Source organism: Enhydra lutris, unplaced genomic scaffold, assembly GCF_002288905.1.
Source record: "Enhydra lutris kenyoni isolate GAN:26980312 unplaced genomic scaffold, ASM228890v2 scaffoldscaffold6, whole genome shotgun sequence".
NCBI lineage: Eukaryota > Metazoa > Chordata > Mammalia > Carnivora > Mustelidae > Enhydra > Enhydra lutris.
This window is the reverse complement of record NW_019154090.1, coordinates 1840213-1858923: the sequence shown is the minus strand read 5'-3', so window position 1 is coordinate 1858923 and position 18711 is coordinate 1840213. Positions and strand designations below refer to the sequence as shown.

Genomic DNA, 18711 nt, shown 5'->3' with positions numbered 1-18711 from the left:
GCCCGCTGGTGATGAGCTGATCCGCCGGAGAAGGACGTCAAGTGCCCTCATGGTGTGTTGACCTGGGCCGCGCCTCGAAACCAAGTTCCAGGCCTCCCCGTGTGGGTGCTGAAGACCTTAAGACAGACGGTCGCAGGCTCCATTCTCTCGCAGGGGTGATGACCAGCCCCGTTCCCGTGAGAAGGCAGCTGTCCAGGCGGGCGGGGGGCGGCCCCAGGACGCGGCCCGTGGTGGGGTCCTCCAGGCGCAGGGCCAGGGGCCGATGGCCAGTGCCGGCTGTGTCAACGCTCATCTCCCTGACTGTAATGCGGAAGCCAGGGGCCTGTGAGCAGAGGGCAGAGGTCCTGAAAGTCCGCGGAGGCCTCATATAAGAGGCACTAGTTGAAGCATCACGACGCCTTTCATTAGGCTGTTAATGATGCAGTTTCTGACTCAGTTTCTCCCCTGACGCTCTGAAGGTGACTGCAGTTAGACGGTCCTCAGTCAAGGGCCCTCCAGCCCACACCAGCCTGGCCCATCCACACCCAAGTGTCGAAAGGGGAGACAGCAAGTCCATGTCCCAGGCTCAGGCCATCCCGTGAGTCCAGCGGCCTGGTGCTGTGGGGCCGCACCCCTGTGTGTATGAGAGGTGGGCAGCATCTCTACAGCCCACCCAACCAGCCCTGCTCTATCTAAGGTCACCTGATGGGCCCTTGTTCTTCTTACTTTCAAACCCAAATTTCCTTGTCCTAACATTTTCGAATGGTACCTGGGCCCCTCCTAAAAGGCATCCACTCCTCTGACCCTCAAGTGGCTCCTGTCACTGCCCCCACTTTACAGATGGGGACACTGAGCCATGTGACCGCAGCCCCTTTGCTGCAAGGGAGAATTGGTGTTTTAGAAAGGAGTGAGACTGGCTTTCTAGGCGTGGCTGAGCCCAGCTTCGTAAAGGAGCCTGGTTGCACTTTGTAGCCAAGTATCCTCCAACCTACAGGTTGATGCTCTGGGACAAGTCACATGACCACTTGGATTTACTGCTCTGGAAAATGGGATAACAAGAGTTGTCACAAGTATTGTATGAGATGATGTGTCCTACACTTTGCAGACTCGCAAGAGCCCTGCCACAAGGACACGGTTCTTCCTGCTGTCGTCAGCATGGTCCCAACCCTCAGAGTCCTGTGCCCATCACAGCCACTGAACCCTCCCCAGGGTGGTTCCTGGGGGCAGGAAGGAGGGTGTGTGTGAGACGCTGAGTCACTTAGTCGACATGTCCTTATAGAGACCAATGCCAAGCTTCGAATAACGTCACTGTCTATAAATAGATTAAGGTGATGCCATATTGCTGATATCCCTAACCACCTATCAGAATCAAATGTAAATCTGCTCTGGTAGAAGGTATCTTACTGGGCCTCGGGTTATACCCATCTTCTCTTATACACAATGTCTAGCACTCAGCTGAAAATGACTGGGCACTTGGTGGGGAAGGGACAAGACCCGCAGTGACTCCAGGTGACAAAGTTATCAGACATAGATATTATAAGATCTCTGCTTACTGTGTTTAAGCACATCTAAAACAAGATTTTGAGAAAGATTTAGAAGAATAAAAAAGAATTGGGCAATTTAGGATGAAAAATATAACAAACAAAAGAAAAATCTCACTGGATAGATACATCTACAGATTAGACACAGTTGAAGAAAGTATTAGCAAAGCAGAAATTGTCAGAGGAAACATTCAGGCTAAATCACAAGGAGTTAAAGAGAAGGAAAACACGGAAGGAAGAGTAAAGGCACTTGAGAAGTTGTAAGAAGTCCCAGCACATGCGTGTTTGGAATATGAGGCGGAGGGGGAAGAAAATGGAGCAGAAGTAACATTTGAAAAGATAATGGCAGCAGACATCCAGGCTTCTCTCCAGCACACCCCACGAACTCTACGCAAGCTAATAGGAAGAAAATAGCACTCGGGCATGGTCTTTGTCCATTCAGGCTGCTGGAAGGACACACTGTAGGCTGGGCAGCTTGTGGACAACAGACACGTGTTCCTCACGGTTCTGGAGGCTGGAGCTCTGTGATCAGAATGGCAGCGTGATCAGGTCCCCAGGTGGGTCTCCTGCCGACTGCTGTCTTGGCTGTCTTGTATCCTCCCCTGACAGCAAGGGGACAGAAGACAGTCACCGATGGAACCAGTCCCATTTCAGGAGCTCCACCCACGTGACCTCCTCTGATCCTAATCACCACCAAGGCCACACCTCCTAACACCATCACCTTGAGGATCAGCTTGGAGCATAGGAATTCGGGAACACACACATTCAATCCATGACAGGCGTTTTATGGTAAAATGTCTGAAAACCGAAGTCCCTGAAAGCAAACAGAAGCCAGCTCCAGGAAAGGCACAATGGTGACATGGGAGCTGGCTTCTCGTGGGGACCATGGGTGCCAGAAGGCGGTGGGTGGTGACAGACACAGGATTCTGTTACCCAGTAGGAGTCCCCTTCAGGAAGCACCCCGAGAGATTCTGCCACAGGTTGTGTTCATCAGGCAGAAACAGGGTGCTGGGTGATAAAAGTCCAGAAGGAAAAGCCATGAAAAGATTAAGTAGATGCAGAAAGCCGTGAGCACGGCAGGTGACACACTTCATGGCAGGAAAGCAGACATGGAGTCAGAGGACCCAGGCTGCTCACATCATCCTGGAAAATGATAGAAATCAAATTAATACACAACTCAGATAAGACAAAAACCCCTGTTCCAAGGTCTTGGAAAATCACTACAAGGTCACAGTGGTGGACACATCACTTAAAGATGAACGTAGAGTCCTGGCCAAGGGAGGCAGCCCTGCAGATCAGAAGTAAATCTGAACTTGAGGAGGGACCTAAAGTCTCTGTAGTGTCTGACCTTGCACACAAGGGATAAAAACCTGTCATAATAACAGATCTTCATCTTCCCATGGGATTCTCACAGGACTTTAATATGATTGCACAGGATGCGTTCTGCTCTCGCTGGGTCACTTAATAATGTTGGGTCCGTTATCAAAGGAACGAGACTGAGACAAAGTTATGCAAAGCCTTATTCTATGCCAAGCATTAGAAGTCAGGCTGACCGGCCAGGGCCGCCTCCTAAGAGAGCGATGCCCCTTGGTCTTACAGGCTAGTTTTATAGGGCACAATCGCAGGCATCTACATACGTGGCTTTGGCTGATTGGATGTCTCCTACCTGTGTGTTTTAGCAACGGTTACCTGGAACCGATACTAGTAACTGTTGAGGCGTTTATTAAACAACAAAATGGCCTTGTTTTAGGTACGTGTTTTAGTAACAGTTACCTGGAACTGATATCAATAACTGCTGAGGCATTTATTAAACAACAAAATGTCTACCTAGGCAACATGGAGTCACTATGGCTAAGTAGGCCCAGGCAGGCCCTAGGGGTTTAACATGTTTTAACGTGGAATCGACCCCAACAATAACAACCAGATCCAGGCAAAGGAGAGCCAAACCCTCCTGCCTCCTGGGTGCACTTGCTGCGCAAAGGTTTTCACCTCTTCAAGTCTGCAAATTTAGGCAATATTTTTTTAAAAGTGCCTTAAATAATAATAATTTGTTCTTTTCCTCTGTTAACAATGTGAATTTTCAAGCAAGTAGTCTTTTTTTTAAGATTTTATTGATTTATTTGAGATAGAATAAGCAAGAGAGAGAGCATGAATGGGGAGGGTAAAGGGTGAGGGAGAAGCAGGCTCCCCATTAAGTAGGGAGCCCAGAAAAGTAGACCTTCCTAAAAAAAAAAAAGTCATAAGATTGTTTAAGTTCTCACATAATAGATGGGAAAGCAGAGTACTAAAACTTAGCAATCCAAAAAAATGGAAGGAAAGGACAGAGGAGCTCCATGTTTCTGCTTGAGAAAGCTGTTGGGTTTGCAAGTATAGATCAATTACAATAAATGGAAAAGATGAGCTTTTGTAATTAAAAGAAGTTGACAGATCAAAGACAAACCCCAACTCTATACAGGTCACAGAAGACAGATCTAAAAAGGGCAAGGATGGAGAAAAAGTGAAAGTAGGAACAGGCAGGGGAGATACCACACAACTCTCACCGGAAGGGAGCTGGGCGCTCCGACCCTCAGTTGCTGCACGAGTCCTGAACCGTGTGCTTCAGGTACTAAGGCAAAGTTGGTGGAACTGAAGGGAGAAAGAAACAAATATTCGATTGTAAAACTTGGCGTGCTCCTCTGAGTACATGAAAGCAGACAGAGTATCAACAGGAAAGGAAGACTAGACCCACAGATTTAGTAAGTCTGGGCCTCCCGTATGAAACCCAGACCCCACCAAGGCTGCGTCCGCGTCATTTTCAAGGACGCTCAGAGCCTGCGTGAAGCGGGCCCGACCGGAGGCTGAACCTCCAACCACAGGCTTAGAATCCGAGCGACGAAGCTGGGAATCGGTCACAGGGAAGGTGACCGAAAAGTCCCCATAGATTTGAACGCCGAGTGAAGAGCCTTCCGACAGGCCCTCGGGTAGGAAGGAGCCACGTGCAGGGTCCAGAGTAACCTGGACTGAGCACTGACACCGGCGGGAGGAGCCGAGGTCTGGGCCAGCCGGACTGAGCAGCCTTCCAGATGCCTAAGAACAGATGGAGGTGGAAACCGGCCGCCTGCACGTTCATCCAAGAAATTAGGGAAAGAAATGAAGTGCAACAAAGTAGAAAGAAGGAAACAGGAAAACCAAGAGGAGAGGGTAATGGAATCAAAACGGTAGAATTCACAGACCAGAGCCGACTCTGTAAACTCCCGAGTGGATCGGACCGAGAAAGAAAACCGCCAGTAACCCTCACCCACCGTGCAAACGGCGTCGTGACCCGTCTCACACGTGGCTCCATGGGTCACGTACCACTTACGCCGACGTACGGGGGAACATCCCTGGAAAGATAACATTCCGGGAACGTCATCAACTTGCCGAATCTAACGGGAGAAGAAAATCAGAACTAGTTGTTATTATGGACAAATTTAAATTCAAACCCGTGTCCCAAGGCCACGCCCACATGCGGGGGGGGCGAAGGTGTGTGCACACTCGGCCAGAGACCCCGAACATGTGCCTTGTCAAAACCAGCGAGAACCCTGAAGGGGCAGGAGGACAGCGGGTGGCTGCGCGCCAGGCCACTCGTAAATAGATGAAAACAACACGTGAGCAAAACAGTAAGGAGCTCAAGTGCACCCGTGTTTGCAAGGGACAAGCCACGGCTGCCGTGGTCTGTTCCCAGAGCCAAAGATGGCTTCAGCGCTGGAAAATGGGTACGTGTAATTCAGCACAGAATAAAGGACGGATATCCCACGACCATCCGAACGTCCGTTGTTAAAATGGAAGGTAACTTCCATTCAGGAAGAAATACCCAGCAAGCTGGGAAGAGAAGGGGCCGTCCCTAACCTCATCCAGGGCACACAGCACACAGCCAGCAGCCCGGCGAATAGGAGGCCTCCATGACGTCCAAAATAGCACGAGGACGTCCTCGCGTCCCATGCCCGAGCCTCGAGCCCACGAGGTCAGGCAAGCGGAGGAGAGCCGAGGAAACGGAACCGGCATTAGTGTCTCTTGCAGGATTACGGATGTAGAAAATCTGAAATGACCCGCAGAGAAGCTGGGCCGGCTGAGCTAGGTTCGTTAGCGAGAGGGCTGGGTGTGGAAGCAGTTACGCCTCCGCGCACCAGGAGTAAGTAGTTACCAAATGACATCTGAGTCGGGTGCCGATGACAGCAGCGTTGAAGGTGATCACATAACCAGGAATGAACCTAACGAAACCTTCACGGGACCCTTTCCTGTCGCTGAGAACAACCAAAGACCTTGAAGACCCGAGCGCGCCTGCTCGTAACTCAGAGGCTTGGAGCCGGTGACATCTGATCCCCCAGACGCCCCGTAGACTCAACAACACAAAACCAACAAAAATCACGGCGTGTCTTGTGTGCTTGCTTGTTGATAAAAGGGCGGACGGAGGACTTCAAATTTTTTTCAAGATTTATTTATTTGAGAAAGAGAGAGACAGCAGGGGGATGGGGCAGAGGGAAAGGGAGAATCTTGTGCAGACTTGGCACTGAGCAGGGACCCCATTCGGGACTCGATCCCAGGACCCTGAGATCCTGACCTGGGCTGAAGGCAGAGGCTTCCCCAGCTGAGCCACCCAGCAGGCGCCGCTAGATGACTTTAAACTTTTAAATGAAAACGCAGAGGACCGGGAATAACCCAGAACAGCACGAAGATGGGGGCAGTTGTATCTGGGACGTGGTGAGGTGTATGTGCAAACCAAAGCCGTTTCTTGACCTCTCAGCACCGCTGGAGTTCAGTCTGGATCATTCTCCGTGGTGGGGTATGCTGTCCTGCACCCCATAGGAGGTGCCACAGGATCCCCAGCCCCCACGCCCACCACCCTCACTGCCACCAAAGCTCCCTCCAGTCTTTGCAAAATGCTCCCGGGGACAAAACCGTCCCTGTTTGAGATCCACTGAACCACGGTGATTAAAATGGGGTGATTTGGGAGCCTGGGTAGCTCAGTCATTAAGCCTCTGCCTTCAGCTCAGGTCATGATCCCAGGATCCTGGGATCGAGTCCCACATCCGGCTTCCTGCTCAGCCAGGAGTCTGCTTCTCCCTCTCCCTTTGCCTCTCCCCTGCTTGTGCTCTCTCTCTGTGTCAAATATAAAATAAAATATTTTTTTAATGGGATGCCTTAGGAGCAAAGTTATCAGACAAATGGAGCAGAATGGCAAGCTCAAAAAAATACTTAATGTTCTTTTAAAAATCATCTTTACAGAGGTATGATTTTATACAGCGGAATTCACCCGCTTCACATAAACATGTCGCGGACACTTGATTTGTGTAAGACCGGCACTGTGGAGCCAGAGGCAGCGCGGTAGAGCCCGCAGCCAGATGGGACCTGCCCCCTGCCTTTTGATGGCCTGCGAGCGAGAACGGTCTCTGTGCTTTGAAGGGGTCGTGTAAATATCGATAGTGACATCCCCACTTTCACTTCAGGCCCGCGACGCCTAAACTCCTTAACTATCTGACCCCTTAACAAAAACTCGGCAGAACCCTACCCAGGACAATGGAGGAACGACTGTCTTTGCAGTCCATGATGCGGGACCGATGGGGTGTCCTTAAAGAAAACAGGTGAAATGACCCCAGCCCACCCCAGCCCCCGCCTAAACTAGGTTTAGTTTAGTTCTAGGCGGAACTTTTTTTAATGCGTGCCGAGGGCTTCCTGGCTGAGTTTGGGGAGGGTGGGGAGTTCAGACGGGGACACAGCGAGCAGGGGTGCCGCTGGCAGAAGGTCCTAGACACACAAAGCCCCTTCTCCAAGGCAGCAGAGTCCTGGAAAGTCCCAGGAAGCTCTTTGCCAAAAGGAGCTTTGAAGCAAATCCCCAAGGACCAGCGCGGGGACCCCCTAATTTCCCGGTTCCGTGAATCCCGTTTCTCTCGCACCCGGGTTCCTCCAAGTGCAGCCTCCCCGCCCGGGCTTTCAGCGACCGGTGGAGCTGGACAAAACTGACAGCTTCCCAGTGAGATGAACCATAAAAATCTGGCAAGTTTTCCCCTTTCCGTTTCCTCTCTTAGCAACGATTCAAAGGCGGCCTTTCTGTGGCAATACCAGCCGTGCCGAAATCTGGAATAACTTTTTTGTGCGGTCTTGCAGGAAAGCTGATAGCAGTTCAATTAGAAAATGCAAATGAGGTCACATATTTCCCGCCGGAGTGCTGGATCGCCCCCGGGGACTCGGAGCGACGTCCGGCCTCGCAGCAAACACTGCAGATGAAGCCGTGCGCTCACACGGGGAAGGGCAGTGGGGCCTGTGGGTGTAGAGACTGTTGTTCCGGGGACGAATCCCAGCTGGTAACGCGCGCGTCAGCATGTATGAGAGACACCCTGTGCCCGGTGGCCACCGTCCCAGGCTCCCCGCGCGGTTTGGGCTCCGCGATCGGACGGGCTGAGGGCGTCCCCCGGAGAAGCCCATGTTGGGCCCTGACCTGCCGTCGCTCGGAGTGGGACTGAGCTTGTCACAAGGGCTCGGTGGACCTATTCATTAAGGTGTGGTCCCCCGAGCAGGCTTGCGCGTGGACGCGGACGATTCTGGGCACAGACGCGCGTGGGCACAGCACCGCGAAGGGGAAGGCAGAGAGCAGGGGAGGCGGGCATGGCCGGCGAGCCACCGGAGTCAAGGAGAGGGGCCTGGGGCAGACTCTCCCCCACGGCCCTCGGCGGGAACTGACCCTGCCCACACCTTGACCTCAGACTTCTGGCCTCCAGGACAGGGATAAGAAATGTCTGCCGGTGACGCCACCCAGACTGTGGGGCTTTGGCTCATCGGCCCCACGACATGCTCTGACCAGGCCTGTAGCCTCGCCTGCCTGCTGAGGGAGTCGGGTGGAACCCGTGTCGCCCCCCCCGCAACCCAGGGCTCCAGATGCCCTCAGGTCCCGGTCATACAATTGCTCAGGTCCCCAGCACAGTGAGGACAAGTCTGGCCAAGGCCCCTAGCTTCAGGGCTGCAGTCCCTCAGCCTCCCTCCCCATATTCCAGTCCCCCTCCCTCTCGCAGCCTGGCCCCCATCCCCAGTCTGTCCCCCCTCCCTGTCACGGCCTGACCCCCTCTCCACAGTCTGTCCCCCCTTCCTCTCACAGCCTGACCCCCATCCCCACGGTCCATGCCCCGTCCCTCTCATGGCCTGGTCACCGTCCCCACGATCTGTCCGCCTCCATCCTGAGAGTGGGCAGGAGTCGTCACTGCTATCACCAAGGACTCCCAGACTGGTCACCAGACAGTGGACTGGAGATGGCCTGCTGAGGACAAGCTCCTGCCATCCACCTGTCCCTCTGAAAGCTGAGGCCTGCGGGGGAGGCCAGCCGACGCAGGGAAGGCCCCGCGTGAGCACAGGAGGCTGGTGTGCCAGCCCGAACCCTGAAGCACGGCGGTTTTCACTGAAGGCGGCCACAGGGGCCTTTCCACGTGAGGTGTCGCCTTGGCCACAGTGCCCAGAAGGTCGTTAGGTGCTGCCAGAGGGATGGAGACTTCAGAAAGCAGCAAGACATTCTTTTATCCTTTTCCAGGACACAGATGGCCAAAGTGCCACTGAGCAGCAGCCCCGCAAAACAATGATGGGCACACAGCGGGCGGCCCAGCACCTCAGAGACCCCCACAAATGGCTGGGCGCGATCCCTTTCCAGAAACTGAGGTCATGGCCCCCCCGGTCAGCGCCTCCCTCTTGGAGCTCAAGAGATGAGCCAAACTCAAACCCATGGCGGCTTTTAACCCTTGGTTGGCATGAAGGGCATGAGGGATTGTTCCGGTCGGTCGAAGGTCATCTTGGCTTCTTTGTCCGTCCCTCGTCTTGGAGAACAACCCTGGGCCGGGGCGGACGTGTCCCCCCGACTCGGCCCCTCCGGGCCGGGGTGAGCAGGAGGGTCCCGGCGCGAAGGTCAAACTCAGACGCTGTTTCAGGCTGCAGGCAGCCGTGAGTGCTCAGGGGCCTGGGTCAGCCCTTCCTTCGGCAGGGCAGGGGTGAAGGGTCGCCTGCAGAGCCCCAGGGAGAAGCCGCCTGACCCTGCCCAGCCTGTCCCGGGGGATGCGCCCCTGGCCTGTGGATGGCGCGGAGCTGAAGGAGAACCCTGGGGGGCTTGCTGGTGATTGACACGGAAGTCGTGTGCGAGAGAGCATCAAGGAGGGTTCTGGGCCTGATAGCAGGGAGATGGGCTGCACGGGTCCTGTTTGGTCTCCAGGTGCGTGATCACAAGTGTGGACACGACAGGCAGGGCACCCTCTGAGAAACCTGGGGTCCCATGAGTCCAACAGGCCCCAAATCACTCTCCTGGTTCCCCGGGGAAGTGACCACTGAGGGCTGCTGCGTCCCCACCGGACACCTGGCTCTGTTTCCTGATACGGGGGCACCACTGGGAATTAGGGAGGGGTCCTGAGCAGAGGTCAGAGGCTGCTGCCGTGTCCAGGGGTCAGGAAGGTGACCTCTGGACCGAAGACTAAAATCGGAGAAGGAGCCCGAGTTCCAGACAGAGGCCTCGTCCGGCTGCGGCTTCTCCTGTCCTGGAGCGAAATCCTGTCTCAGCCCATCTGAGTCTGGGCCGGGGGTGCAGGGTGGCCAGCCTTGGGGGACGCTTCTCCCGGGGTCCAGTGAGCTGAGACAACACAGGCATGCGTGCACGCGAGCTGTGAGCCCGGCAGATGGGCGTGAGCCCGGGTGTGCGTTGCTCACCCGCCCCAGGGCCTTTAGCTCGTGGCGGGGCTGGTGGGTGTGTGTGCACTCACGAGCCAGCATGTGGGGGCCTCGTGGAGACCGCCGCCTTCGGGAAGTGGGAGGCACAGGGCATCCCGGCTGCCCTCCTGTGGGTGTTTGAGTGAAAATCGAACTGGTTTCCAGACCAACACAGGTTTGTGGTTCTGTGCAAGGCCCTGGCTCCCACAGTATTTGGTTAGGTATGAAATCCTTCTTATTCCTGAAGATGTTTGTGGAAACCACAGTGCGGTAGTCGCGGGCATGTCTTGCCTTGAGAAGAATGCCCAGCAAGCTCAGGGATGCTGGCGTGGCCCAGAGCTCGTCCTGGGGGCCCCACGTGCTATGTGGACAGCAGGAGTGGACCGTGAGGCCACCTTCCAGAAGGAAACATGATTGAAGTCTGGTTGAGTCAAAATTCTCAGGCAGACCCTGATCATGTCCTCTTCGAAGTTTCCATCAACGCCAACGAAACTGACCATTTTTCTCACTAATTGACACCAATGTGAAAGATTCATTCAGTTCCACTGCTAACAACTCCAGAAAAAAGTAACACAGTTTGGCTTAACTCGCTAATTTAATTTTTTTTAACTGCAATTGTATTATTTTTTCTGTAAGATGAAGAGTAATTTCATTTAAAAGTGTTTCCAACCAAACACAATTTTCTTGGTTCTCTCCAGCAAGCTCTCCACCCAGGTGGACAGAGAAGCCTAGATTCACTGTGTGGTCACAACCCGGGGGTGGGGGTTCGGGGGGGGAGTCTGGCTTCAAGTGGGTGGGGGTCGGGGACTCCCTACAGATGCACAGGAGGCCACACCCCTGAGAATGGTCTCTTTCCAGATGTCGGCAGGTGCTGAAGCTGTGGTCTGGGGATAGGTGTTCGGCGAGCTAGGGAGGCCAGGATGGCCGAGCTGCCTGGCTGGCCACATGGACGCACGCAGACGCCTGTCTGGATGTAGTGGGGTCCCCCATCCTGCCCTTCTGTGCGTGGGAGCTGGCCCGCGAGTGTGCTGTCTGCACACACAGCTGCCCTGCGGGGCGCACCCCGTACCTTCTGTGCCCGGGTGCTGTGCCATCCTGCGTCCTCTCGTTAGAGGGGGACAAGGCTAAGGAGGACAAGTGGGGAGCTCTGGGGCCCTCATCAAGAGAACTGTGGTTTTGATGCCAGTAGGAACAGCGTGACCCCTTCCCAGCTATATGAGCCCGACTGGTAAAAGTTCCTGAGCAGCCACAACAGAATTCCTTCCCCAGGGCTGCTCACAGCTTCCGGACTCCAGTCTGCCCGCTTGGCCCCAGGTGGGAGGGGGTGTTGGGACCACGCTCTGTGTCACTGTGACCAGCCACAGGGCAGAGAGGGGCAAGTGAGTTCAGGCCCCAGCCCCACAGCTGCAGCTGCACGACCTGGGCCAGCCACTGCACCTGCCAGGGTCTCCCCCTGCCCCGGTGTGAGCGAGGACCAGCAACGCCCGCCCTCCCGCCCCACCAAGCACCCTAGGCTTGAGGGACTGACTAGGACTTTCCTCCTGAATACATACACGAGGGAGTAACGATGCCGCTCCATTCAGGAAACCTTCCTTTGTACGATTTCCATGGGAATTTGCAAAACCTCCCCTTCCTAGAAGAGATCGGAAGTCAGAAATACTGTAGTGGGGGGGCAGGGATGCAGGCAGACGCACCTGCGTCCACTCAGCAGCATTGTGGACGCAGGAAAATCCACTCAGCACCTCTCAGATCCAAACTCATGCAAATGTTTGTTTAGAACGGCTCGTGTGTTCTATTTGCTGAAGAACGGAGATGTTTCTCCGTTGTTTTATTTCGTGTTTGTTAAATACCATTTTACTCTATCCGTCCTCAGCTGCCATGGAAACCAGCCAGAAGCCTGCAGATAACAGCCTAGTTAAACATTCAAATATACATGCTTGCAGGCAAACAAAATGTACTATTTTTCAAATGTGTATTGAAAGGGAAGTAGCAGGTAGAGGAATGAACTGTCGGGACAGACTTTAGGGCCACTTTTGTTTTTAGGGATCGGATTATGCTCCACGGAAATCAGTGGCAGGAAATCGTTGGGGGAGGGGCACGTTGTTTCCTTTCTGGGAGCACCTGTAGCCCAAAGAAATAAGGACATAGTGAGAACAGGAAGGGACAGAGGAGGGACACAGGTGACACTCGTGTTCAGGGAATAAGCCCTCACCACCCCTGTCCGATCACAGGCGTAGGATGGCACGTCACCTCCTGCAGGACCCCTGACCACAGACCCCGGTACAATCCGTGATCTCAGAACACCGGGCCTCCCTTCATCGTGCTTTTATGCCTCAGATTGGCCACTTACCTACCCAAACGTTAGGGCCGTGCAAGGATGGGCAGGTGAGATGGTGCCAGTGGGTCTGCGGTCACACTGTGCGTAGAAGTCACAGGGGCTGCTAGAGCCTGCACTGGACCCCGGCCGAGGCAGGCTGCCTAAAAGGAAAGAGGGGCCGGCTGCCTTCCCAGCGTCTGCTCAGTGTCGTGAGAGGGAAGGGTTGCTTTCTCTGTGCAAGTGGGAAAAAAGAAGCTTGTGTCCTTACCAGGGCCCCCAGAGCCCTCCACCCTCAGGGTACGGGTCTCCCTGTCCCCGGAGGCTGGGTGCCTGATCCTCGGCCCCGCAGTGACCACGCAGAGAACGGCCCAGCCGGGGGGCGGGAGAGTGGGTACAACCAGGGAGTTAGAACCCGTCCCTTCCTTGTCGTCTGCGGAGCTGATCACAGCCCCAGGCTCCGCCCCTGAAGAAGCCTCATCTGAGCACCAGGGGTCTGCAGGCCAGTCAGAGAAATAGGCAGCACCGGCCCAGACGACGGACACCAATGGGGAGGGGCTGGGCAGGCATCGTGAACCCCCCGCGCCCCCGGAGCCCCTCAGTTAAGAAGCCTCACACATGAGCAGAACGGCGCCCACGTGGCATGGCCCACAGGAAACTAACTTGAAATTTTGTCCATAAATTCTTTTGTCAAATCAGATGGGTTTGTGCCCATGCCATTTCCCCGAACATGGAAGGAATTTGCGGTGGTGAGGAAGCGTCCAGCGGGTCAGCCCAGGACCTGGGGACGGCGTGGGGCGGCCTGTGTGAGCAGCAGCTGTCATCTGTGACCCCATCTTCGGGGTCTTAGAAATGTGCTCTTGGGATCTGGCATGGGGGGATTTTGAAGCCGTTCCCACATCAGTTCTGTCTCTGAGGGGAGTGACCGGAGCTTCCTCTCGGAGGAAACGGCTGAGGCTCCGTCCACTCACCGCACTTGGCAGAAGCTGTCCCACGTCTAACGACCGGAGCACGCAGGAAGGCGGTCCCGGCCCCCGCCTCCCTGCTCCCACTGTGGCCTGGCGGGTCACAACCCTCTTCGCTTGGCCTTGTCCATGCGCGCCCGTTCTCTAGTGTCCCTGTGCCCCTGCAAGGCATTTTTATCACGTCTACCACACTGCGGAGCTGGGGGTGGACCCCCCCGCGCCCCCCACGCAGACCGCTGGGCCCCACCCTGCAGAGCCTGATAAGTTGGGTCAGGAAAGGGTGCGGCGGGACCTGCCATCTGCATCCCTTTCACAAGGAAATCGGGACATACCCGCCCCAAGCCCACCTCCAACCCCGCCATCTTGGGGGGGCTGCACCCAGGGAAGACACCGGAGCTCCCGCACCGAAGACAGACCCTGATTATTTAGTCCCTTGTTCGCCTTCCCCTCGATGTCTGTGCACCAGCCCAGTTTCTCAACAGCCGGTGCCCACACTTGGCTCTTAATAATTCTGTGTCCCTAACAGGCAAACGGTTAGATAATAGAAAATGGGATGAATTATAACTTTTGCATGTAGATGGGAGGAGGTGTGTATGATGATAGCCTTCCCCTGACACTATTTTTCTTTCTTTCTTTCTTTTTTTTTTTTTTTTTTTTTTGCTTTAAAAAAAAAGAAAGAAAGAGAAGGCACTAATTTAAATCCTGCCTCGGGTCAGTTTTGCATTATTCATCTTCCGCTGGTGAACGGATGATGGAGGGGAATGACCCAGCTTCTCGCTCGCCACGCGGAGTCCCTAAAGACCTCGCCTGGGAGTCGAGCTCCATTACACTCATAATCAGACACAGAGAACCGCCCTCCGGTACAGGGAGAGCAAGACCAGGCGGCCCACAGCCACCGGGAGCGTAGGAAATAATGTGCCGAGCGGGGGGCCGGCGGGGCGACGCCAGCCTGCGGACTGTGCGGCTGGAGGCTGTTGGGGTGCAGGGTGGACGGGCAGGGCCGGGCGGTCCTGACGGCTGTGCTCGGCATAGAGCTCGCACATGGACGGATTGGGGGCCTCGATGTCGGTGAGACGGAAGGCTATCATCATCAAGGTTTATCCTGCTCTCGGGTCCCTTACCTCCCACCCTGTCCCTAAAAGAACAGCCATGTGCTGAGTGCGAGGCCTTCCCCACATTATCTCAGAGATCCTGCCAGGGCCAGGCAAGATGTCTCGGAGGACCTTAAGGCCACCCGTCCTGCGTCCCTCAGGCTCCCAGGTGCCATAGGTGGTCCGCAAAGGGCCCAGCTGGACAGCGTGCGCACGCACGGGATGCCACTCTGCCGTGGCCAAGTCGGCATCCGGGCTTCCGCCAGCGGCAGAGTCACCCTTCCCCCAGTGCGGCGAATCAGGTGCTCAGGGCCGGTGCCTCAACCCACTGCCCCGCACCCCAGCTGTCCAGGCAGTCCCAAGGCACAGAGCTCGTCCAGGCCCGGGAGTGGGCCTCCACGTGAGAGTCTGACCTCCATACCCTCTGCACCCCAGAGAGGCCGGGCTCCACACCCTTCATCCGCCCCTTTGGGGAGACGACCCGTCAGTGCGCTGGGCAGGGCAGGCTGTCTGGGACACCCTGCCACCCAGAGTGTGTCCAAGGAGGGACCGGCTCACGTGCAGCCCGAGCCAGGGCACGGCTGCGATGTGCAGAGGGGAGGGAGGGAGTGCGGTGGGAGGCAGGTGGGGAAGGAAGGTGGGGCTGCACCCGTGGGGCCCGGGAGACAAGAAGCCTGAGGAAGTGAGGGGACTGGCGGGGCCCCCCTCCCACCCCACCACACCCTTCCCTCCTACAGCCTGAGGTTGTGCCCTTCCCTTCTTGGGGGGCCCCCATGGCCGGGGGATGCCAAGTTTGAGTGCCAGGGTAAACTCTCATTCCTGCCCGTGGCCGGAGAGGACGCTAAACCCTGCCGCAAGCTTCCAGAAAGGGGCCGTGTCTCCTCTCTGGGCTGGGTCAGGACACCCACCTATGCTCGCTCCTGCCTTCACTGGGCTGTCCCACACTTCCCCCACCCCCGGCTCAGCCCCTCCCCCACTAGCCAGGCAGTTTGGACAAATTCCTTCTCCTCCTTGTGCCTCAGTTTCCTTCCTTGCGCTCTAAGGTTATAGGATACCCCTAAGCCCACCTGCCCTCAGGCCTGCCCCTCCGAACTCTCGGGGCTCATTCCAGGCCAGGCCACCGCCCCAGGTGTCCAGCCTAAAGCCTCCACTACCCTCTCCTCCCTGCGCCTGTGGGAGTCCAGTCCAGCCCGCAAATCCCATCCACCGGGACTCTTCTCGGGCTTCTTCTCCCCACTGTAAGCCTGACAATGGGGCTGAAACTCCCAGCCACCTGCCCAATGCCCTGGACATCACCTCGCTGCCCACACTATCCCCCAGTAAGAGCCTCCTCGGTTCACAGAAGAGGAACCAAAGCTTGCGAGGCTGGGGCAGGGGGGGCCAGACAAATAGCTATGGGGCCGGTGGAGGGCAGCCTGCATGAGAGCAGCTCTCCAAACCCTGGGACGTTGCCCCTCCATCCATCCCACTTTTCTCTAGGCCCCAGACAGCCCTTTAAATCAGTAACAGCGTCATTGGTATGTGGCACCTGTGGTATCCTGCCTCTGGTCTGCCCCTTGGCCATTCCCTCCCAGCCTCATTCCCCCCAACAACAAACTCCTATTCACCCCGCAGTACCCTGCCCAGGTATAATATCCCCCACAAAGCCTTTCTGCCCTCCCCAGATGGATTGGATTCCACGTAGCTGGGTGCCAGTTTGAACCCTGCTAGTCCTGGCTCTGTGCTGATCACTGCCCCATGGAGAGAGTGGCCATCCTGAGGACTAGATCGGAGAGAACCTGGGCCCGTGGCTCCCCATGACCTGTGGCAGCCATCACTGTCGTCAGGTCTCCCAGCCCCACACTCCACGCGAGCGCCAGAGGCCGGCGGCTGAGGGTCACTTGTTTCTTGGCGCTCAGAAACCGTGTGAAACCCCACGTTTAAGTCTGTCCACAGCGTTTGCTCCATGCCAGGTGGGTGGGCCGTGAGGTCCTACATCCTCCTAGATGGGGCAGTGCCCTGACCCCCAGGGCAGGGTGGGAGGTGTCCTGCCTGGACAGGGACAGGAAGACATAGAGGTCATCGGCCTCTGGGCCTGAGCTGACCTGTTCTGGGAACTGAGGGCACAGGCAGATTCTGGAAGCTTTTCTGTGTGCACAGGGATGCCCGGGGAGACCGCAGGGGAGGCTTCCAGAAGGTGGGATGTGAGATCTGAGTTCATGCAGGCGAGAAGGGCACCAGGAGGAAGAGTGGATGCGGGGGCAAACTTTCCGTGGGGGTTAGGAATAGGGGCACAGCCAAGGGTGCAGCCCGGCCTCTGTGTGGACAGCATGGCCAGGCCTTTGGCCCCAAAACACAAGACGAGCAGAGCCCAGATCTGGCCGTGCTGAGGCCAGGGGCTCTGCAGCATTCTCAGAAGGGGTCTGCAAGCCACCTTCAGCTCCAGGATCTTAACCCTTAACCACATCTTCTTGGATACCCAGTAAGAGGGCAACACAACCAGGTGATGTCCTCGGAGCTCTCTGTCCTGTCGTTCTGCAGCCTGGTGGGATCCAGAGGCCAGTTCAGCAGCCAGGACCCTCCCTGCACCTCCCCAGTAATGAGACCTCTGGCTTGGCTGAGCTGTCTGTGATGACCCGGTGATGGGGTTTGGCTAGCCTGTCACGATGCCAGGCTTTGCGCACATTATGACATGTTATAAACATGCGCACGGATGTGCAAACACGTGTGTGTATACACAGGCGAGCATACACCTGTGCACACGTGTGCCTGTGTACATACACATGGGTGTGCACATGCACACATTCGCACATGTGTGCGTGTACGTCTGTGTGTGCACACACGTGCACACACACGCCTGTATGCACCTGTGTGTGTACACTCGTGCACATAATTGTTAGTTACAGGGGCACAGAGGTCACGTTCGTTTCGTTCTCCCGCACTTAGCCAGCATTCGCTCAGCAATACGGAATTTGGAAGGTCCTGGGAGCGCAGAGGTGTCATCCGTTAGAGGGAGGGAGTATTTGTAAATACTGGAAACATCATTTAGGATTAACATAATCGTGCACCAGTGTTAGGTGCCACGTTCTGAGTGGGCTGGGACTGCTGCGTGTCCAGAGCGACCTGCGGGTCCCCCTGGGGTTACCAATAACCCGCGTGGACGTCTCTTCCCGGAGAAGTGGATGTATCTTCCAGGCCAAGGCTGCACGGGTCTGGCATTAATTTTCACCAGATTTTGTTATTACATGTGTCTCACAGCTTTAAAATAATGGCAAATATGTGCAATTTATTTAAACAACACTAGGGAAATTAACGCCATGCGAGCTCATCCTCAGCAAATGAAGATAAAGCAGCTCAAAACCAAAGCGGCGTTATGAAAACGTGTGCAGTCCTGAGCCTGAAACGCAGGGAGCCCAGCTGAGCGTCTGCCCGTGCTCCAGCATTTCCCGGGGGCAGGGGAAACCTGTCACTGGGAGAGGCATGGGGGAAGCCATGATAGCACCCGTTCCCCGAGGCTGTGCTCATGGCTGGGGCTCCCTGTCTACCCTTGCAAGTCTCCCCAGTCCAGCTGGCTGCCCTCAGGCAGACCCCAACCCAGCCCCTTCTCCTGGGGCAGGTACCTGGGGGCCAGTGAGCTGGTTACCTGTGGGTGGGGAGCCCCCAGACAGGAGAGTGGAACACACCTGTCACCTGGAGGCTCGGTGGCACAGACTACCGGAGTTCTCATGTCTTCTATGGGAATAGTGATTTGTGCCCTGTCCACCACACACCTAATTTGAGGACAGGTAAAGGGGATGTGACCTCACAGGCAAAGAGACCCAGCCATGGTGGCACTCAGCCAGGTGCTCTGGCCTCAAGGTCTGACTCCTGGCATTCAAATCCTGTCTCTGCCTACTGAGCTGTGTGACCTCCGGGAGTTACTCAGCCTCTCTGATCTCCCCCTGCCTCCCTAGTAAAGTGGGATTGAGGGCATTTCCTACTGAATCAGGGAGAGGGGGTCTAGGTGGAGACCGCGTGGTTTGCTCAGTGCCCAAGGCATCAGCAGCTCCCAGAGGCAGGGAAGGCGGTTGTCTATGCCCTGGCTGTGTGGGGACAGTGTGGAGCCAGGACTGTCCTAAATACTGTTCAGTGAAGCTCCTCCAGCAAGCTAG

The 18711-nt window shown here is 55.9% G+C and overlaps 1 protein-coding gene across 1 annotated transcript in view; it reads left to right on the top strand.

Annotated features, from left to right (window-relative positions):
• LOC111141492 (cadherin 4) overlaps positions 1-18711 on the top strand; it is a 511455-nt gene that overhangs the window by 378094 nt on the left and 114650 nt on the right. The window lies entirely within an intron of this gene.